At 42.7% G+C, this 20,972-nt stretch overlaps 2 long non-coding RNA genes across 2 annotated transcripts in view; both read left to right on the plus strand.

The window, feature by feature from the left end:
• Positions 1 to 20,972, plus strand: part of LOC121013268 (uncharacterized) — a 113,659-nt gene that overhangs the window by 80,533 nt on the left and 12,154 nt on the right. The window lies entirely within an intron of this gene.
• On the plus strand, positions 282 to 12,862 carry LOC121013270 (uncharacterized). The gene is made up of 3 exons (XR_005782611.1): positions 282 to 688; positions 9,332 to 9,624; positions 12,385 to 12,862. It is a non-coding gene; the product is annotated as an uncharacterized LOC121013270 (long non-coding RNA).

The following is a 20,972-nucleotide window of genomic DNA, read 5'->3' on the forward strand; positions in this document are numbered from 1 at the left end:
TTTGTCTTTTTTTTTAAAACATACTAAGCCAACTTTAAAAAAAGATGGAGAAAGAAAAAAACAGCCTCTGATAGATTGCCCAGTAGAGAATTATTTATGTGAAAAATCCTGCCTAAGCATAATTTTTTGAGATAACATGTGCTTTGAAAATACAATGTGATTTCATCTTGAATGTAAAAGTCACTGTCTTTTTTTTTTTTTTTTTTTTTTTTTTTTTTTGCTGACACCAAGTGATACAGAACCTGCTGATGTAACACGGATGATAGCTGACTCAATCAATCCGAACACCTATAAATCTAGGTGTTCTACAGCGGACGGTATCGTATTGAGGGAAAGATCACTGATTTATGTAATTGCGAATTTGAGTAATACAGTTTTACTTAATTACGTTTGGTTTTCCTGCCTGAGAGCCTGCCTCTCTGATGAGTGGGGACGCGGTCATGATTCGCACAGAGCTGCCGTTTCTTGCCACCCGGTCCCTCTCTGGAGCGTGAGTTTGGGTGTATTAGTGCTGCCTTTGTGGCCCGCTGAGTGTGACAGGTGCAATGGGCTGAGAAGTGAGGAGGTGCGCGGGTTGCAAGGGTTCTTCACGCAGAAAACTCCAGCACGTGGCTCTCAGGGAAACAAAAACACAACCGGATCAAAGCGGGCCCGCTGACCAGCGTGCTGACAGAACAACCTCAGGCAGGTACCAGCCTTACCTCCGTGCAAATGGGCGTTTTCGTCGCGTGTGATCTTTTGCTTCAGGAAGGATGCTTGTTCTCTGTTCGCTCCTCTCGTGCAGAGACTGTGTGCTCCAGACCTGTTTACGGAGTGAATGACTTTCCTCTCCTGGGAAGCCCACACTTCTGCCAGGAACACCTTTCTCAAATCACTTCCCAAACCTCAGTGGTCCCGCTGCCCCCAGAGCCCACACTCATTCCAGGTTCTTTGCAGTTTGGGCTCCCCCTCCCCCTGGCTTTCTGACTTTGTCACCTGCTCACTGCTGCCCCGGAGAAGCCCCCGACTGTGCCTGATATCCAGCTCCCCGCGGGCTCTGGAGGGACAGGCCCTACCAAGAGCTGTAGCGGAAATCTTCTCACCCTTTTCCCTCTTCCTGACATCAGAACTTTCCCTGCTTAATCCTGAATCCTGGCTGCTTCTATGAGACTTTCCCTTCAGCTCCCCACCCATAAGTGGTCCAGCCCAACCTGTAAGCGGTCCCTAATGCCTTCCTTTAAAGTCATACCACCACTGGCAGCAGCAGGAGCAGCCGCAAAACTTTTCGTTTTGCCCTGAATCCCGGGCTTTGCTGTGATACCTGTGCAATTGCTAATGTTCGTGTGTCCGTCGTGCCGCGTTCTCCGGGGCAGGAAGCCTGATCCTATTTGGGATCCCCGACAGAGCCTGACGCGGTGCTGTGTACAGGGACATGTACCGTGGGCCGAACTGTGGCTCCCCCAGATCCCGATGTGAAAGTCCTCATGACGAGTACCTTGGAATGTGACTGTATTTGGAAATAGGGGCATTGCAGATGAGTAGGTAGTATGGGCCCCTAAACCAATATGACTCGTGTCCTTACAGCAAGGGGAAATTTGGAGGCAGGGATACATACATATGGCAAAAGCCACGTGAACACAAAACAGAGATCAGGAACTCCAGAAGCTAGGTGGGAGGCGTGGAACAAAGTCTCAGAGCCCTCAGAAGGAATCAACTCTTACCTATACTCTGACGGTGGCTTTCTAGCTTCCAGAACTGAGACAATAAATATGTGTTGTTTACACCCCCCAACTCGTGGTACTTAGTTAAGGCGGCTCCAGGAAAGGAATATCACATACTTAACAAGCATTTATTAAACCGTGGAAGAGAGAAAGGGGCAAAGGGCTCACTATGGGCTTTTTATTTATTTATTTTTAAGAAAGCAATGCGTTTGTCAGAACAGGACTTTTAAAAAATAGACTATTTTTGGAGGTGTTCTAGGTTCGTCACAAAATTGAGCGGATCAGAGACCTCCCACACTCCCTGTCCCCACATACAGGCAGCCTCCTCCACTATCAATAGCTGTTTATCAAGTGGTACATTTGTTACCATTGATGAACCTACGTTGACACATCATTATCATCCAAAGTCTATAGCTTGCCTTCCGGTTCATCCTTGGTGTTATATACTCTATAGGTGATGACAAAGGTGTAATGAAATGTATCCATCGTTCTAGTAGGATATTCACTGTTTTTACTTCCCTAAAAATTCTCCGTGTCTTGCCTGTTTATCTTTCCCCCCAGCTCCCCTCAGCCCCTGGCAACCACTTAGCTGTTTACTGTCTCCATAGTTTTGTCTTTTCCAGAAGGTCACATAATTGGAATCGTACAGTGTTGTGATCTTTTCAGATTGACTTCTTTAACTTAGGAAGTTTCTTCCATGTCCTTTCATGGCTTGATAACTCATTTCTTTTACTGCTGAGTAATATTCCATTGTTTGGATGGGCCACAGTTTATTCATTCACCTGCTGAAAAACATTTTGGTTACTTCCAAGCTTTAGAAACTACTCATAAAGCTTCTATAAGTATTCACTTTCAGGTTTTGTGTGGACATAAGTGTTCAACTCATCTGGGTAAATATTGAGGAGTGTGATTGCTGGATTGTATGGTAAGAGTATATTTACCATGTATATATTTACCAAGAATATATTATAGATTTGTAAAAAAACTGCCAAACTGTCTTCTAAAGTGGCTGTACCATTTGACATTCCCATCAGCAATGACCCAGAGTTCTACTTGCTCTGTACCCTCGCCAGCATTTTGTGGTGTTAGGATTTTGTCACTCCAATGGGTATACGGTGGTATCTCGTTGTGGTTTTAATCTGCATTTTCCCAATGACATATTTTAAGCAGTTTTTCATACGCCTCATTGCCATCTGTTTATCTTCTTTGGTGAGTATCTTTTCAGGTCCTTTGACCATTCTTGAACTGAGTTGTTCATTTTCTTATTGTTGAGTTTTAAGAGCTCTTTGTATATTCTGGATACCAATCTCTTATTAGATACGTCTTTTGTAAATATTTTATCCCAATCTGTGGCTTGTCTTCTCATTCTCTTAACAGAGTTTTTGCAGAGCAGAAGTGTTTATTTTATGCAGCTTAGTTTATCAATTATTTCTTTCATAGATCCCGTCTTCGGTATTATCTTTAAAAAGTCCTTGGGGCGCCTGGGTGGCGCACTCGGTTAAGCGTCCGACTTCAGCCAGGTCACGATCTCGCGGTCCGTGAGTTCGAGCCCCGCGTCGGGCTCTGGGCTGATGGCTCAGAGCCTGGAGCCTGTTTCCGATTCTGTGTCTCCCTCTCTCTCTGCCCCTCCCCCGTTCATGCTCTGCCTCTCTTTGTCCCAAAAATAAATAAACGTTGAAAAAAAAAATTTTTTAAAAGTCCTTGTCATAAAAGCCGAAGTCACTTATGCTTTTTTCCTATGTTATAGGAGTTTCCTTTTGAGGTAATTTTTGTGAGGAGTGTAAGGTCTGTGTTTAGATTTATTTTATTGTTATTATTATTATTATTATTATTTTGCACAAGGATGCCAAGCTCTTCTAGCACCATTTGTTGAAAAGACTACCTTTGCTCCAATGTAGTGCCTTTCCTCCTTTGTCAAACATCAGTGGACTCTCTTTATATGGGTCTATTTCCGGGCTTTCTCTTCTGTTCCATTAATCTATTTGTCTATTCTTTCACCAATACCACCCTGTCTTGATCACCCGTAGCTTTAATGTAGTGAGTCTGAAGTCAGGTCTTGTCAGTCCTCCAACTCTGTTCTCCTTCAATATTGTGTTGTCTATTTCGGATCTTTTGCCTTTCCATATAAACACTAGAAGCAGTGTGTTGATATCCAGTGTCCCCATGTCCTTAGGTGGGACGTGATGCCTCGAGTGGGCTGGAGTTGGGTATTTCCCTTCTCCCAGGTCAGTTAGGCTCTGATAAAACTCCACTCTTTTAGGCACCTTAAATAGTTTCTCTTGAGGACAGAGAAAGAGAGAAAACTTCTTGTTAAGAACACAATGCTCTGGCATGTTTCTAAATCAGTCCTCCCCCTTCTCCCAAGCCAGAAGCACAGGGTTTTTTTTTTTTCTCTGATAGTCACCGTAAGAACCTGGTCCATCTCCTGGAGGTAAAACTCACAAAAGTGTGGGGCGCCCCTCTGACTGAGTCCCCCTGGAGTTTTTCTCTCTCTGACTTGTCCACACCGAACCTCCAGCAATTTTTCAACTGTAGTTCGAGTTTCCCTACTCCGGGACCTGTTCCTGTGAAGGTTTCTGCTCTGGTAATTGTGATTCTCTGTATCCTCCTGTCTGTCTTTCCAGTTTTTGAAGCAGTGGTTTGCCCTGTGACCCCACTTCTTTGACTTGTTATCAAGAGTGACAACTTCCAGGCTCCTTAGATGCTGGACCAGAAACCAGAAGTCCTGTGGACTGTATAATTACCTGCTGGAGTCACACACAGCTACTCTGGCTATGCGTTTAAGGCAGAGATGGACTCCCTGTGTTTTGAGTATTGATACAATTTTAAAATTACAATCTGTTATTGGAATTTCAATAGGAGTTCATTGCACACAACAAGAGCTTGGATTAAAATATCACAAGAGAAGGTTTTGCAAGTAAATTAATTGCTGCAAGAAGTGATCAAATTCATGAAAACAGAACAAAAAACAAATTAGGTAAATTTAATCATTTATATTTCATTAAGAGCCAAGTATATATCTGTGTGTGTGTGTGTATATATATATATATATATATATGTATAAAACATCATTCATTTTCCCTTTTTCTGCTGTAATATGTGGCATTCAAAAATACCTCCATTAAAAAATGAGCACAGTGTATTTTAGCATTTTTAGGATCACATACTGATCTAATATCAGAGGTCAGGCTGGATCATTATGGTTGGTGTAGACTCAGATATTCCTCTGCTCTCACCCCCTTTCTTCACTCATAGCTCAAGAGTATAAATCTCATTTCACAGGACTTTCTCTTTAATAAATGGAAGAGAAACATCACTGCACATTTTACAGTAGTTGCATTTTTTTTTGAATTAGGTTGCTCCAAAAATTAATTGGTTCCTCTTGTAGAGCTCCCATCCTGACTCTTTTAGAAATGGGAGCTATAGTTTATCTTCTTTGAAGTATTCCATCATTTTGCTTGTTTTGTTCTGACAGTTTGAAAATGAAATATGACTTTTAAAAATATTTTAATGTAAAATGTCTTTCAGTCATGGAAACATTTAATAGTAATATTAAATATGCAATAAACTGCAATGTCCCAAATCTATCTTGAAGTATAACTAGTAACATAGAGGAGAGGTAAGTGGCTGCCATTCATATATCTGGTGGTTTCCCATGCTGTTCTGGGCATGCCTACCTAAAGGCATTATTATGTATTTAATATATAATAACAATATATATAAATATAATTGCCAGTTTGGACTTTTATTTTTCTTTTATTGTCACTTTGGTCGACAGAATGATTATTGCTGACTCAAAGAATGCTGTTTCATCAGGGATTAGTATTCTTTTCCTCATGGTGGGTACACCCAGATAGGGTTTATTTCGGTGGTATAATTTATTTGTGTACTTGGAGAACTTATCAAATTACATTGTGCATATACATATTATATATATATATATAATATATACATGTTATATTGTATATACTATGTATATAAATGTAGTCTATATGTAATAATATATATACGGTATAGCTATGATTCTTTGGAAGTGGAGAAAGAAATCTCTGCACTGGGATAGAGTTAAGCTCTGGATATTGTCAACTTCTTCTCTGACTTGTTTCTTGATTTTGCTGCTTCCAATTTGATGAACTAATGTTAGCCCCATGACTACCAATTTCTTCGAAACTCTGTAGGAGGCAAGCGCTTGATGCTACGTCTAGAAAACCCCGGGCCCTTCGGAATTGGCAAGGTCTTCCCGTTTGACTTATTCTAGCTCAGACTGGTTGGTGTGCACCCTAGGTTCCTCAGGGAGGAGTTTGAACCGTTACCTCATCTTTACTATGGAGACGAGGCTCAAACAGACAAGCATGCCGCGTTTCCACTCAGCATGTGTTCTGTTCCAGCCTCTCCCTCAGTTGGCCATACCCCGTGTCTCCTGTGGGGGAAGTCCCAGAGATGAGTTTACAAAGGACAGTTGCCCAGGTCTGCGGCCATCAGTTAAGCCTTTCCCTCCAGCCCTCAGCATAACATGGGGTGCGACCTGTCTGGGCCACATTATCCAGAAGAGAGGAAGGCACAGTGGAAAGTCGGCACATGTATGGAGAATAATGTAATCACGCCCCTTGCCAGTGTCTCGTCCTATCTGACTTTCCTCCATGAAAGAATGGGAAGATCGTGGTGAAGGTAGATATTCCAAACTTTTGTGACCCATGCAGCAGTTGCATTTTCTTTCCCTTGGGAAAACTGTTAGCCTCAGTTGTTGGATGAAATGAAGCTTTATTTCTGCCTCTCTCCGGTTTCGCCAAATAACTTTAAAAATTGTGCCGCTGCTTTTAGGATCCTGAGTATGCATGCATTCAATATGTACCTCTCTGATATATGGAGGTGGTTTGAGTAATTAGCATCATATTACATTTTATCACTCAGCCCTACAGTATTTAGTTATATACTATCAGCTAAATCATGCAACCTGACAAAAAATTCTAGAGAGTGGTTCTTATTAATAGCTGGTGTTTGGTGCAATGCAAAGAATCAAAATAGCATAGACCTAAGGTGCACATTTCTGTTGTTGCGATAGATGCTACTTTCCCGGATTCCAATAATTTTTTTCACGTTTGAAAAATACCAGAATAGCCTTCTCCACCACTCACCAGCCCTCGGTTTCTTTTCTTTGTTTTTCTACACACCAACATTTTTATTTTTGAGGATGGAAATACACAGAGATGCTGACATATGAGAAGGAGCTTGTTCTGACAGAATTTCCAGATTAGTTCAGTGGATGAATTTCAGGAGAACAATCACTTTTATAAGAATTCCGGGATTTCATCAAACTGGTCAGGGAAGGTAGTAAGGAAATGAATGTCCACCTGCAATATTAAGTAATTTTTGCTTGTTCTTCCCTTTCCAAGACATATAAAACTGGGAATAAACAAGTCCCTGAAAAAAATGCTAGTGTGTGTGATTTTTTTTAATTTATTTTGAGAGAGAGAGAGAGAGAGAGAGCAAGAGGGGGGGTGGGAGGTCCAGAGAGAGAGAGAGAGAGAGAGAGAGAGAGAGAGAATCCCAAGCAGGCTCCACACTATCAGGGCAGAGCCTGACCTGGGGCTGGATCTCATGAACCGGAGATTATGACCGGAGTCGAAATCAAGAGTTGGGTGCTTAACCGACTGAGCACCCCCATGCGTCCCACCAGTGGTGTTTTGCCTTGGAGTCCCCAAATAATGAAAGGTACTGGGTTCATCACCTGCAACGTCCTCTTTTCTTGCGGAGTGCTTCAACAGTGCCGGCACCTTCCCGCTCCATTTGTCGCCCCCCCAGCAGGATCTGAGCCGTTTTGCTCTCTGACTCCTTCCCGTCTGCTCTCCAGGGGACAGGTGCCTCAGAGCAGCCTTCTGGTCTCCTGACCAACTTCCAGGGGCTGGGGAGAGGCTCTGTGAGTGCATCTCAGTATCAAACGTGAGAGCTCAGCTGTTCTTGTCAGATAAAACTCGCAAGGACTTCAGCTGATTCCCTCCCCAGAGTAAACGTTCTGCTACCAAAGAACATCTTTCATTAGAGTTTGGGAAGCCACTTACACTTTTTAAATTTATTTTTATATTTATTTATTTATTTATTTATTTATTTTTAATTATTTTTAAATGTTTACTTATATTTGAGAGAGAGAGACACACACACACACACAGAGCATGAGCAGGGGAGGGACAGAGAGAGAGGAAGGCAGAAGATCCAGGCTCCATGATGTCAGCAGACAGCCCCATGTGGGGCTCAAACCCACAAACCGCGAGATCATGACCTGAGTCGAAGTCGGACGCTTAACCGAGCCACCCTGGTGTGCCCCCCACTTTTTTTTTTTTTTTTTTTTTTAGAGAGAGAGTGTCAGTTCTGGTGTTCAGAGGCCCATCTCTCCATCCAATGTTTTCTTCACCTTCAGAACAAAAAACTAAAGAACAAAAACAAAAACAAAAACCCAAAACCAAAAGACCAATTCGACCCTACAGATTAGGGTTCCCTTTTTGTTACAACTGAAGCTGTCCGGTGTATAATTAGTGGTTAAGAAAATGAGTGTGCAGGTATATCACGAGTAATCCCACAAATTGCAATATCCGTCACTCGTCTACCTAAGACCAATAACAACGCATGCTGTTACTACGTTTCTGGACTATATCCTGGAGTGAAGAAAATTTAGAAGGAAGATTAGTCTCACTAAATCATCTGTACTTGCTTGTAGTGGTTTACAACGCACACATGTGTTTGGCACTTAAGAATTCATTTTGCCCCCATTTCCTGTTTCTCAGTGCTGCTGAGTCATTCATTGATTTATTCAGTATATAGGCGTTGAGTACTTGCTACATAATTGCACCGTGTTCTGTGCTACAGACACCATAGTGAACCAGAGGGACGTGAACTTGAACTTACAGCCTTGTAGGCTAGTGACTGTAGATCACATTAGTAGTTAAGTTCATTATAACTGCCCATCTCAACTTAGAAATGATTATCTTTAGCCACCTGGGTGGCTCAGTTGGGCAAGTGTCTGACCCTTGATTCTTGTTACAAACCAGCACTCTGGTTACTTTCAAGGTGAGAGAAAATTCTATTTTATTTTATTTTATTTATTTTATTATTTATTAATTTTATTGAGAGAGCGAGTGAGGGAGTGCGAAAGCGTGTGTGCACAAGCAGAAGAGGGGCAGAGAGAGAGAGAAGGAGAGAGAGAGAATCCCAAGGAGGCTCCATGTAGTCAACACAGAGCCCAATGTGGGGCTCGATCTCCTGAACCGTGAGATCATGACCTGAGCTGAAATCAAGAGCTGGACGCTTAACCGACTGAGCCACCCAGGCTCCTCAGAAAACAAACATAATTTTAAAGCACAGTAGTCAAATAACTCAGAGAGGTGCTGGTAAACGTGACTGTTTGAACAATGTTAATTTGTAATATGTTCCGCCTTTGGCACTACGCTATGAGACTTGTCCAGAACCGTATCTGCTTATCAAGGCACAACGGTTAATTGTAAATATAAGATGCTTGTTTTGTATAAAATGCAAATTGACATGTCAACAATACGTTTGGTCTTTCTGAGAAATCAACGTGAATCGTAGAATGCTGTAGGGGCCCAGAGAATGTCTTATCCCAGTCCTTCATTTCACAGAGATTCCCATGAAGAGGGGCGCAGTGAGAGCTCTCCCCTACACCCTGCTTCACACGCAGGGTTTAACTGAGATCAGCTGGGCCCGAATGACATCGCCACTGGCTCCAGCTGTAAAAAGAGGATCGCAGAGGAAAACAAAAACTTCAAAGAGGAAGCTGGGCTGTCTCCAGAGAATTGGTCTAGTACAAAGCCTTGTCCTCCAGGATGGCTCAGAGGCAGAAGCCTAATAAAAGAGAGGAGGTCTGCTTGAGATTTCCAGGAAGAGGAGACAGACACCTCTGAAACCCTCAAAAGTAAGATCACCAGGGGCCAGGTCTCAAAATTTCACTCTAAAGGTAGAATTTCCTTGGGAAGTCTAGCCATTTAAGAATAAAACGCAAAATGCTTTAGAGAGAAAGAATTGGCTAAAATAATTTATTAAAAGGCAGTTATCCATTTCATTAATTCTAAGTCACAATTGCTTTTAAATGGCCTGTTATTTTATATACCACTAAGAAGGAAAAATCACTGCCCATTAAACTATGATGCCATGCTCTCTCATCACTTAGAATTTCTTTAATACTCACAGAGCCCTTGGAGCGTAGACATGGGACTTTGTCATCCGTCACTCTTTTGTCGACAGAAAAAAAAGGAAGATATAAGGGAAGTAAGTCGGTTGAGGTGTCCCTAAAGCTTCTTCACCTCCAGAGTCCTGGTCTCCTGTGTCACTTCTCATTTATTGTCATTGCCGTCCACGTTTGCGGGTATTATCTGTGCCTTTGAAGATGCCGACGACGCATCGTTTCTTAAAGAATCCATGAGATAACTAAAAGCCATTGCTGCAGAATATTTTAGCCAGCTCTGTTGTTAAGTAGTACAAGCCTGCTTTGACTCCCAGGTCAGTACCATTTAGTACCATGGTACGATGACCATTTAGTACCCCCGCCGGCCCGCCCCCCCCCCCCCCCCCACGAACACTTGACTGCGTGCTCTTTTACAAAAGTGCATTTCTCATTTCCCGAGAATTCTTCTCCAAGTTGCTGATGTTTGGTGATGCTTGGTCAATGAGAACTCTGTCAAGATTGTCACAGGACAGACACAGACGGTCAGACACCGACTCTGAGACACGTCCCGATTTTGGATTTCGGAGACGTAAACATGTAAAACGAAACGTGACTCTCAGAGCTAATGAAATATGGCACTAAGAGATTCCTTGCCTTTAAAGCTTACCGCCCCCCCCCCCCCCCCCGTGTGGTATTTGACCCATTTTGTTGCACACAAAGTAAATTAGCTGCTTTAGTTTTGTTATTGCACATAATTGAGTTTGGGGTTGTGTGTGGTATCTGCATGGCATTCCCCTTGGTCGGCATTTCCTACACTGCCTTTTTGGAACACGGGTGATCTCGGGGAGTTGTTAGGACGTGTTCCATGTGGAAAGAATTCTGTGGTTACAGAAGTTTGGAAGATGCCATCCACCACATTTCTTTCTGGGAGAAGCACAATTACCATGAGCATATTGAAGCCTCTGAGAAGTCCTGTAGTGAAGAATCCCATTTAAATGCTTACTTCGTGTTCTCAAATTTATGTGACTGTAAAAGTCTTCCCCCCCATTTTTTATGAGTGTGTTCTAGCAGAGTTTGAGAGATTCTCCTCTAGGGTATTTTACTGCTCAATCAAAATAGCTAAGCCTGAAACACCACCGAGGGCCTTCGGTAAGGTCCTAACATTTATTACGAAGTCATTGAAAATGGCTGCACCCCAGGGGAAGGGCATGTCCACAGAAGAGCTAACAAGTCCCAGGGGATTTTCCCTGTGATCCAGCAGCACGGGACTGTCACAGAAATAAGACTTTCTTCCCCCAAGACTCTTTTCCAGAGACTCTTCTCCTCATGCACACCTCTCCTCTCAGACTTTGTGGCTGACGCCTCTTATAGACTTCCTCACACATCTGTCCTCACCTATGGTCCTGCACACTAACACGGCTTTCCTGGATCATCTTCTCCATGTCAAGACCTCACTGCGGTCATCATGCTGGAAATTTCCAAAGCTGTTCTCCATCCTGGATATAATCTGGAGCTATCAATTTGGTGATTGATAATCCTCACGCCAGCATTTCATATGCCCTTTGACCTCAATGTGTCCCGAAAGAAATTAATAATATTCACATTTCCTTCCAACACACAGTTCTTGGGTTCAGTCTATTGGTTAATAAGCGTCTGGGAGATAAGGTCCCCATCAAAGCACCTGCCTTAGTCCCCCACTGTCAGCTTATGACTTCACACTCATGGATCCCTAGGCTGGGTCCTTCCCTGTCTGCCCACTGCAGCCTTAATTCAGGCCCTCTTCGACTCCAGCTGGAATATTGGTGCCCTTGGAATTCTTTTTTGTTGAAATCCAGCTTCCAAGCTGCTCGGGTTGTTTCTTCACAATTATATCAAGCCATTCCTCCTCTTAAATTTTCAAGTTCCCATTGAATGAGAATACCCAGGATAACTTGTTTGGAAATCATGAGAGGGGTTGGCTAAAAAGAAAATGACATAGGCACTTATAGTAGGGTACTAAGCAGCCTTTTTAAAAGTTGTACTTTATCTTTATATGTTTTAAAAAATATTTGTTTATATATTTTTGAGAGGGAGAGAGAGTGCAAGGGGAGAGGAAGAGAGAGAGGGAGAGAAAGAACCCCAAGCAGGCTCTGCACCGTCCACACTGTCCACGGGGCTCGATCCCATGAACTTAAACCAAAAATCAAGAGTCGGATGCTTAGCTCACTGAGCTCCCCAGGCACCCCTATTTTTATATGTTTTGATATAGAAATATGCTCGTGCTATATTTTTAAGTGAAAAAAGTCAGATCACGAAATAGTATGTATCACCAAGAATACATTTAAAAGTTGTTTATCTCTTGGCACTGGGGTCCCAAACGCTTTTAATTAATTTTTTCTCTTTTTGCCTGTGTGGTTTTAATTTTTGAACAGTGAAGTCGTATACTTTTAAAATAAAAAAAAATGTAAAAACATATCGTTTGAAGGATTTGGTGCTAACAAAGCTCTCCTCTGTGAAAGCTTCTCTTTTCAGCACTCACCACCCACATGCTTTGTTACTTGGAGAATTCTCAGAGCACAGACCGGGAGGTGCTGAAGTTACCTGCTTCCATCTGTGGCCTGAACTGGACTATAAACTCCTTGAGGACAGAGGCCACACCTTATTCATCTTGCATTTGGATATTTAGCCCAATCTGGCCCTTAGTGACCCTTCAGTAAATATTTAATGAATGGTTGAGGCTGACGTTTTGTTAAGGAAGACTGGAATGAAGATTCCCTTCCTGCTGGTACATAAATGGGTGCGTGTATATATGCATGCATATGCTCACGATAGGCTGCACCCTGTTCTAGGCATATTGCGTGCATTATCTTTGAGGCAGAGAACGCGATTATTACTGCTATGAGGAGGGATAGATGGAGGCTTGGAGGTTAAGAGTTGTCTGTGGATTTGCTGTGAGCTACGTGGGCCCCGCTTGAAAGCTTGCTCTTAAAAACTGTTGAACCGTCTCCTAGGGATCTACATTATCCCACAACCATTTTGGAAACAAACACGCTTCGCCACAGCTTAGGCCACGAGACTGACAGTGGGCTCCTGATGGAGGGGAGGGTGGTTCTGACCAGGGTGGAGACTCAGCACTGTGTTTCTCCTGCACCGTTTCACTCAAAGCTGGCTCGTGAGTCGAAACTGGTACGGACTGGAGTCAATGTGCCGTCCTGAAGCCACATCTGTGTCTTTCAGTTGGCTCCGAAAGGTGTGCTCCTGGCATTTCTGAGTTCCTAAGACCTGAGTAGCAAGAGGTCTTGCTACTTTGGGGAAAGCAAAGCAAATAAGTCTATACTTTTCTGTTCTGATTTGATATCAAATGGCTTTATTACCTTGACCTGAGTTGGCAGAGTGGCTCTATAGATGAAAAAGAAAACACGGTTCCAACACAGAGTTACTCTTACCTTTACATGGAGTGGGGGAGGGGGTGGTTGTTTGGCCCTCCAAATTTAAGGATCCAGAGCAGTTCATCAGGCAGAGGTGATTGGTTTCCAGTTGGTAGGAAGAATAGTGGCTCCGGTATTACTCCCACATGGGCAGCATCTGCAACATCCCCAGACCTGGTTTCCTCTCTGGTGACCAACCATCCATGTTTGCTTGGGACTGAGGGATCTTCTCCGCTTTAGGGCTTTCAGTGTGGAAATTGGGATGGTTAGTCACCCACCATCTCACTCCTGTATAACCCCAATGGCAGCTCCTCCTTGCCCCTTCCAACACACACACACACACACACACACACACACACACACACACTATTTATTCTTTTCTCATTAAAAATTAATACATAATAAGAGGTTTGGAGAATATAGGAAAGTATAATGAAAGAGAAAACACACATGCACACAATGCTACCATTATCCAGGGATAGCTGCTATTGGCATTGTGATATATTTTCTTTTAGTCTTCTTTTTCTATATAGACAACCTTTCTGTGACTTATTTTCACATTTCATGGCTGCCCTCAATACTCCTTCCAACTGGATTATCTTCATAACATTATTTGCAGGAGTCAGGGAAGCCTAGTCTGATTTATGTCATCCTATATTCCTGAGATATGGCCCCAGACAGATGTCGAACATGTAACAAGAAGTACCAAGGACTTCGGTACCAGGTAATTAAATCCTTAACAGGGGTCAGCTCCCATTTTTGAGGTTTGTAGATAAAGGAAGGTAGGTGACGTGGCAGAACATTTAGCAGAGAACCATAATACATTTGGACTCTTTCATTATGAGATCGCAGAGCCGACTCTATAATTATTATCAGTATATGAGTATTTCTTATATGAAAGAGAGTGATAAATTTTTCCCCTTGCCTCTAGTGAATAGTTAGACAAGAAAAAAATGAGTCTTAAGCATAGTGTGAAGGATTTAGGCTAGATAATAAGAAAAGTTATTAACTACCTTAGTGGGTTAGAGAGAGTATAAGAAATCTCCTCTGAAAGTCTTTAGAAACGAAAGAGATTTTCCTATCAAGGAAGGATTAAGCGTGGGCCTGCCTAATGCCGAAGAATAAACAAAATAGCCTGTCAGGGTCTCAGCCAGGCCTCCGGTTCTAGGATTCTGTATAATAGAGAACACAGAAAAATACAGGTAAAATTGATTTTTATTTTACATTTTTCCTTTGAGGAACAAAAATAAACAGATAGTGATATTTTTAAAGTCTGAGTTTGATTTTCAAACGGTTATGCAGCGACATGTTGCTCTGGGTTGGACGGTAACATCACGGAGGAAGAAGGCACTGGAGTATGACGACGTTGACTGTCATTATTTTCCCAAATTGCATTCTTGTTGCTTTCCCTTGAAACTTTAAAATAGGTTCATTTAGTTTAGTGACTGTCTTAGCTGGGATTTTAAACCCTATTTGTATTTCAAGGGATTAAACCAAATCTACATGGCTTGCAACACCACGGGTAACTTCCGGCCTTTGCTTCTTCATGCCTGCTATGTTGATCATTCTTAATTGTTAACAACATTCACTTCAACCCTCTTTATATTTTCTGCCGGCCTTTCTCCCTCTTGCACATTCGTGCGGATAGTGTATTCGTGGTAAATATGGTCCGTAGAGAAAGCATCCCTTTCTATGCAAATTGGCAGCTCAGGGAATAGTTGGAAGCTTACAATGTCATTGAAAGTCACACAAATCAATTGGCAAAAATTACTTTCTGCGATTATCTTGTTTTTGCAGTTACGTTTTTAATTTTGACAGCTTAAGTGTGTTTAGGGTTCACGGTAGTGAAAGGCCAACCAGAATGTGGGGCAGGTCACTGCTGAGATCCCCATTGCTTGGCTAATGAGGTTTTCTTGGGACTTCTGGTGTCATTTAATCTCATTAAGATTGAAGAGAGATACTTTAGAACAAAACAAACGAACAAGTATTTATTGGGTGCCTATGATGTGCGAGGGTTGCATTAGTAGAGTGGGGCATGAAAATTAGGAGCGCTTGCTTTCAAGAGCCTTACTATCTAATTAACAAGAAAATAAGTAGTAATAAAATAAAAATATGGAGCACGTAAGAAAAGGTGCCACAAAGCAGGGCACGATTGAATGTCAATTGAATTATACAGGTGAAGATTATTTGATTTTGGAGAGAAAATTGTGTCAGGCTCCTTTCCTGCAGGTGATAAGCTAGGAGTTGGTCTCAAAGGCCTTGGCTAAACAGAAAAGGGGCCTTCCAGCACGGCAAATTAATGTGTGTAAAGGCTGAGTGGGAGAAAGCAAAAGGTATGTTTAGGAACCAATAAATACATTTTGTTTGGAAAGGAGACTTGGAGCTGAAGAACAACGGAGAAAGCTTGGGGACCCAATCTCAGTGAATACCAAGTGTGTTCTTTTTCTTTTTCTTCTTCTTTTTTCCTTTCATATTTATTTATTTTTGAGAGAGAGAGAGAGTGCGTGCGTGAGCAGAGGAGGGGCAAAGAGGGAGACACAGATTCCAAAGCAGGCTCCAGACTCTGAGCGGTCAGCACAGAGACTGATGCGGGGCTCGAACCCACAGAGCGTGAGATCCTGGTCTGAGCCGAAGTCGGATGCTTAACCGACTGAGCCCCCAGGTGCCCCACGTGTGTTCATTTTCTATTGCTTTGTTATAAATCACCATAGATTAAAGAATGTTGAACACCACCCATTTAGCATCTCATAGTTCTGTGGGTCAGGTACAACTGGGTTCTCTGTTTAGGTTCTCATAACACGAAAATCAGAGGGTCAGTGGGCTTAAGCTAGAGGTTCTGGAAAGAGTGCTTCCAAGCTCATTCAGATTATTGGCGGAATCCAGGCTCCTGTGGCTGCAGGAGTGAAGTCCTTGTTTTCTTGCCGGCTGCTGGCGGGGCCCACTCCCCACCCCTACAGGACACCCTCAGGTCTTTGCTCCACGGTTCCTGCCATGTCAGCAACGAAGAGATACCCTCTTGTTGAATGCCTCCCCTTCTCCTGATCTGTCTTCTTCTACCGCCGCCAGCTGGAGAAACACAGTGTTTAAAGGTCTCATTTGATTAGCTGAGGCTTTCCCACACAATCTCCCTTTTGAGGAATTCAAGGTCAGCTGATTAGTAACCTTAATTACATCTGCACAGTCTCTTTCTCCATGTAACACAACATAACCATGGGTGTCGCGCAAGGGGATGAAGACCAAGGGGGCCAGCTTAGAACTCTGCCTACCACACCAAGTTGTGAGACGATGCTGCCACATCCCTTTCTGTTGCCAGAGAGCGCCGACCTCAGGGTGTGTGAAGAAGACATGCCTGGTTGAAATCGTGGCGGACGTGTGGCGGAATTTCGCACTTTTGTCAGCTCTGCTTTATTTCCAACCAGACGTCCGTTGCATGGAGGAAAAACGAACATGTAAGGAAAGGTCTTAGATGGTTTTCCATTCATCTTTCAAGGTTATAAGCATGTGAAAGGCTTCCTTATGCCCATAAAGACTTTGGCAGCGTTACTGACTTGACCTAGAGGGGAAGACAAACTTGAAAGAGCAAGAAAAATTCCTCTGAGGGTGTGTATACTATTCACAAATCCCTTTTGTCTTTCCCCGGACCAAGTATCCTTGCCTTTGCTACATTTTTAAAAGAGTCACGTCATTCCAACAAAAAGTACAAAATCTTATCGCAAGGGGTAGGCGGTAGAGTTGGTGTCAGAATTCAGTTAAGAAACAATAACTCAGACGTTTATAAGTAAAATGTACTGTAGTAATGGTGTTCGCTTTTCCAGCATGGCTGTACCATGTTGATTCATTGAGGGAAGAAATGGTATTTATATTCTCTCACTGAGTCATGGCATCCGCTCTGAAATTTGACAGTCATGCGAGTGGGCAGAAGAAAAGGGGAAGGCTGAGTACCTAGTGCGGCAGAACAAGGAAATAGTCTCTTGTCCAATATCCTTGGAATCAGTTGCTGACAGTGTAGCCAGTTGGATGCAAGTAGGATAAATACTGCCAGTCAACACATTCATAATGCTTTGGGCAGAGCCTTGGGCAGAGCACTGCGTAAGGTGTTGCTGGGATTTTTCAAAATTGTCCAAGTCCTTTTTGACTATGAAAGGAGCTCTTTCCTTTCATTGGGGTTGCTTAACTTCATTTAGGAAGAGTGTTAGGACCTTTCTCATAATCTGTGAATCCCAGCTAATGGATGAATGCAAATATTGTTATCATCTCCCATTGACAGAGGACTCCATTGTTACAATGGACAGAAGTGTTAATCCTTTTGTAATTAATACCTTATTGGGGTCTGCGTAGGTCAAGGATGTGGTTGGATTTTGGTAAATTAACTTTGAAGTCGTTTCCTTAACTCCCATACTCCCATTTTTTCTTTTCTTTATTTCTTTTTTAAAAATAACTATTGCATATAACTTTGTCCTTTTTCCCTTACCAATGATATAGGACCTAGTATATATATCGAAATGAAACTAAACTGGACAAAAGGCAAATATGAAGGACACATGTCTTTTTCTAGAATACTTGATAACAAATCACGTAGATAAATCCAACACAGAGGAATTACTGTGCTCATGTGGTAAAGATTCACCACCGGCATGATGATTTGTGGTTTATTATATCGGTCTCCCCGGGAGTGATCAGAAAGAATGTTTCTTCTAAATTCTATCACTGACAACATTCTCTTAAATCCAAATGGAAGCTGAAGCCCAATGTATTGTATTAACTAATGAGCTCATCAATTCATGAATATTTGTTCCTTTAAGGATTGTGTGACATATATTTTTCTGTCTTGGTTGTAATGTGCAACTGGGGCGATGCAAAACCAGTGAAGAGCCTGATGGTGTATTTCAGTTCATGAGTGCTGAGTGTGGCTCAGAGACGAGAGACAGGTGTCTGGGAAGGTGCCCAAGGGGAGTGGACATGAAGGAAGCCCACTGGGGAGTACGATCTGGATGGGTGGGGGCTCTGTAGGGTGGGCTTAGCAGGCCGGGAATGGCAAGAGTGAAGGCAGGATCACAATAGCATTGTTATAATTGAGAACCATATGTATGTATAGGTGGCGTACAAAATAGTGAGGCGCAACATGGGCTTAGCACACAGGAAGAGCTTGGTTTAAATCTACACCATTTTATGAAACGCAACTTGGGCACATTACTTAACTGCCTTGGATTTCAGTTTCCCTATCTGTAAAATGAGAATAAAGACAGTAATTATCTAAAGGTTGTGAGGAGGACTGAGTGAGATAATATCTAGAAAGCACTAAGAATGCGTCTAGCATGTGGTAAACATTCAATATCATTTAGCTTCTATTATTATTATCACGATGATGATATAAAAATAGTCAAGGGGATGATCAACCAAGAGCTCCATTACGCACATGGATAGAATTAAAACATCTAACAACTGTTGAATGCTCTCTACATGCCAAACATTCTTTGGGAGTATGTGACATGTATTATCTTATTTACCACTCACACCAATGCTATGGGGTAGGCAGCATTTTTATCCCCATTTCACATATGGGGCCAAGAGAGGCATGGGAAGTTATAGAAGGTCTAACAGTTTGTAAGAGACAGGGCTGGGATTTCAACCCAGGCAGTCCAGTGCTGGAATCTGGCTAGTCACTCTTCTGGACCACTCTGAACTCTCACTCAACTGCTTCTTAGGGAGCAGGGGGGCTATCAATGATCAATTCCCTGTCTGCATGGAGCGTATTGAGCATCCCCCAGATTGTGGGGCACCCACCTCTACCTCAACCCTTACTAAAAATGTCTATCCTTTATTAACTATACTAATGAGTGGTAATGGGTTCAAACATTTTGAAGAATTAGGAACTTTGTTTCAGATGAAGAATTAAAATAAAGATATAGATTCTTTGAAATTTATTTATTGATTTTGAGAGAGCATGAGTGGGGGAGGGGCAGAGAAAGAAGGAGAGAGACAACCTCAAGCAGGCTCCATGCTGTCAGCGTGGAGCCTGTCGTGGGACTTGATCACACAAACTGTGAGATCATGACCTGAGCTGAAACCAAGAGTCGGACACTCAACTGACTGAGCCCCCCAGGCACCCCCTAGAGTTTTTTTCAATAAAATTTTTAAAGAATTGTAAGAAGGGGTAGAGAGGGAAATAGAGTAATATATATTAATTCTACAAGGCTCATGAATCTGTTGAAAGTCCATTATTTAAAAAAAAATTTTTTTAACATTTATTTATTTTTGAGACAGAGAGAGACAGAGCATGGACGGGGGAGGGTCAGAGAGAGGGAGACACAGAATCTGAAACAGGCTCCAGGCTCTGAGCCGTCAGCACAGAACCCGACGCGGGGCTCCAACTCACGGACCGCGAGATCACGACCTGAGCCCAAGTCGGCCGCTCAACCGACTGAGCCACCCAGGCGCCCCGAAAGTCCATTATTTTATTGCTTGTGTTGGAAACGCTTCAGCATACCCAATTAATGTAGATGCCAAGCATTTGCCATGTGCCAGCCACTGAAAAAGGCTGGCCAGTCTCTGATTCTCAAGGAGTGGCCAGTCTAGTTGAAGATACGGAATACTAGAAGAGAGTTTGGTATCTGCACTGTATACAGACCCAGACCTGAAGCACAGGTTCCCGACTTGCTAGCTGTGTTCTCCAGGCTTTGATGTTTCTGAGATTGATGATGTTTTGATGATCGTTTGTTTGATTTCTTTACAGGGAAAATGGCGATAATAACACCTACCTCCCAAGGTTGTTAGAAGTAAATCCACTGAAGTAATATCTACAAAGCCTCTGGTACCATTCTTGGAAGGTAGTGATTCTTATTAAATAATATCCATTATGATTATTATCATTTGACATACATCCTTATATACCTCAGAAGAGTAACCAGCCATGACAAGGACATCAAACCAGAGGTGCAAACAATAACTAGGCATTCAGTTGCCAGAGGCGAGAGAAAGGGAAGAGAGTGTCCAGAGGTGATTTTTCTGAAAAAGGTGGAGTTTGGAGTTTGAGGTTGCTTTCCTGAATGGTTTCTAAAAACTCCTAATATTTTACGATTAAAAGGGTCCTGAAGTCAAATTTGTTTAGGCACCACTGGCTAAAAAAGGTTAAACAGGCTTCCTCACTGTGTGACTTCTCAGGGCCATTTCATGACAATTACATAATAACTCTCCAAACAGAAGATTCAGTATGCAGTGTCCCCAACATATTCATCCTTCTGTTCTTTCAAGGAGCTCCCATGGGCTGGGGTAGTGGAGCAAACTCTGGGAGATGTGAAGGGAGACTGTATCTGGAAGGATGGATGGCCAAGTAGCGGATGGAGATGGGGCAAAGGGCATGGAAGGAGGAGAGACAGGAGTGTGATGAGCCACCAGAGACCGTGCTTAAGGGGCAGACTGGGGACACACTGGGGAGAGAACTGTATTGGAGAATTGGGGAAGGAATGGAAGGTTTGTTTTGGTTTTAGAAGTATTGTTTTTCTTTTTTTCTTTTTTTAAAATTTTTAATGTTTATTTATTTTTGAGAGAGATAGAGTATGAACCGGGGGAGGGGCAGAGAGAGAGGGAGACACAGAATCTGAAACAGGCTCAGCTCAGAGCCTGATGCGGGGCTCAAACTCACGGACTTCGAGATCATGACCTGAGCCGAAGTCGGACGCTCAACCGACTGAG

This window comes from Herpailurus yagouaroundi, unplaced genomic scaffold (assembly GCF_014898765.1).
Source record: "Herpailurus yagouaroundi ecotype Mexico unplaced genomic scaffold, PumYag 198, whole genome shotgun sequence".
In the NCBI taxonomy this organism is placed as follows: Eukaryota; Metazoa; Chordata; class Mammalia; order Carnivora; family Felidae; genus Herpailurus; species Herpailurus yagouaroundi.